The sequence below is a fragment of the Suricata suricatta genome, chromosome 11 (assembly GCF_006229205.1).
Source record: "Suricata suricatta isolate VVHF042 chromosome 11, meerkat_22Aug2017_6uvM2_HiC, whole genome shotgun sequence".
NCBI classification, from domain to species: domain Eukaryota; kingdom Metazoa; phylum Chordata; class Mammalia; order Carnivora; family Herpestidae; genus Suricata; species Suricata suricatta.
The window spans coordinates 73820388-73822635 of NC_043710.1; the positions used below are offsets into that span (position 1 = coordinate 73820388).

A 2248-nucleotide genomic window follows, 5' to 3' on the forward strand; every position below is an offset into this window, starting at 1 on the left:
GCTCAATGAAACTCTCTGTGACTCCTAGAACCTGGCCCAGCTCTGCCCACTGTGCTCCAGCATCTCATCCCTTTCCTGTCCTCACAGCACATGTTAACATGTGGAATCCTCTTGCCCATTTGTTTGTGCGCATGTCTCCGGGGTGAATCATGAATGAGCCAAGTGAGGTCCTCATGCAGCACTGAAAAGGGAAGTGCACACTTGGAGAGGAGGTCTTCTGATAGGGACCGTTAGTCCCCTGCATGCTTACCTCCCAGCAACGGGGTCCTACGGACCAGAAAGTGCCAGGTGATTTCCACCAAGTCATCCTTAAGACAGAGCTGCAAGCTGAATGCCCTCACCCACCCTGTCAGCTAGTACCCAGTAACCCTCCACCCAACTCCCTCATCAATACCAGCCAATGCAGAGACCATCAAATATCAGTCTTGCCTGAAATGTTTTTTTAAATTATTTTTAAATTAAATCCAAGTTAGTTAACATAGTATAATGACTAACATAGTGTAATAATGATGTCATGAGTAGAATTTACCAATTCAGCACTTATGTATACAACCCTGTGCGCATCCCAACACCTGTCCCCCCTTAATGCCCATCCCTCACTTCGCCCAGGCCCCATCCAACAGCTCCAGCAACCCTCAGTTTGGTCTCTGTATTTAAAAATCCTTTATGACTTATCTTCATATTATTATCAGGAAGATACAGAAGAAAAATGACGTCCATCACTCAATATTTGAATGGACAATATTTATTAGAAGCAAAGTCAGATTTTAACATTTTGATTACCTTTAATACGTTTGTGAAAAAATACATCTCATAACATGTTTCAAATACATCCAGGACTCAGAGAGACCATAAATTATGCCTCTACTGACCCATTTGGTCAAAAGTGCCTATATTTCACGAAAAGGGGGAAGGTATCCTCTGGGCTTAGGGGACAAGGGCACAGCTGTACCCAGAAGCCTCAGCAGGTTGCTGGAGTCCAGGGCTCAGTGGCGCAGGGCTGTCAATGAGGGTTCATCCACAGGACCCAGCTGACTGTCAGGGTACTGAGCTGTGTGACTAGTTCCCACCAAGAGGTGCTTCTTGGCTAGGGACGTGATGCTGGGCCTCTGAGCCCCTTTATCCCGAGGAGGAAGACCAGGACCACGTCTGCCAGATGAGGGTTGGACATCTAGGGCAGAGGAAATCGGGGTTGGTGGTTTGGTGTGGCCAGGATCCTGAGATGTGCAGGCCGGGACAATCCCAGACTGAGCATCAGAGGAAGAACACTAGGCTGGCAAGGAGCATGGGCACACCGGGCACACTGTGCTGTGATGACGAATGTCATGGCTGACCGCCACAGGCCGATGGGTGCGAGCCGTCCAGCGGAGTGGGAGGTACCTCAGGCCCAGCCTGGCTCTCCAGGGGCCTGGACCTCCTTCCAGGTGCTGACCTTCCCCTTGACTGGCCAGGTGGGCTGCCTGTGGTCCACAGCAGCCTATCCTACCCTCGCTTCCACAGCTCATAGCACTCAGGCTGCACGAAGAGTCCTTGGAGAAAGTGACCCTGGCCTCCGCAGCGGCACTCAGACGCCACTTTGCCATAATCGACCCACCTCGGGGTGGCGAAGTTGATGGCTTCTGCGCAGTTGAAGCCGTGGTTGAAGCCAGAGTGGTAGGCGTAGGGAAACGTCACCATGAACTCGCCAGCCTCCTGAGTGATCCGATTGAAGGGGATCCCGTTGTCCTTGAGGACAGTGGGCGAGATGAGAGCCACCTTGTGCCGCAGGAAGGCGTCACAGGCGCCGGACTGCCCGGGAACAGCTCGGTGGCCAGGCGCTCGGCGCCTGGCGGTGCTCTGGGGGCACCGCGTACCAGGTTTTAGGCTCCCCGAAGTGCAGGTAGTTGATGCTGTAAAGGTCCATGTCCTCCATGTGCCAGGCGAATGTGGTCTTCCACATGCCAAAGTACAGGCAGGGCGTGTTGACGCCCTCCATGACCACACCGCATTCCTGCTCCAGCGGGTCCTGGATGGTTCCCAAGTGTCAGCATTTTGATCACATAAAAGGACATTGATTTCTAATGCCATAATCTGATCATATATATAAGCGTGTCTTCAAATATTTTCGCTTCAAATCTTATGCCTGGATCTGACACTTGAGCTTTTCCCCCCAGCTGGCGGAGCTCCTGCACATCCAGGCCTGTTCTTTTGGCATATTTAGTAGACACGCTCCCGGCCCCTCGCCCCCTGCTGGGAAGGAGTGGCTATT

The 2248-nt window shown here is 52.3% G+C and overlaps 1 pseudogene; it reads right to left on the reverse strand.

The window, feature by feature from the left end:
* Positions 1-894: 894 nt before the first annotated feature.
* LOC115306258 lies at positions 895-2017 on the reverse strand (annotated as a pseudogene).
* Between the last annotated feature and the right edge of the window lie 231 nt (positions 2018-2248).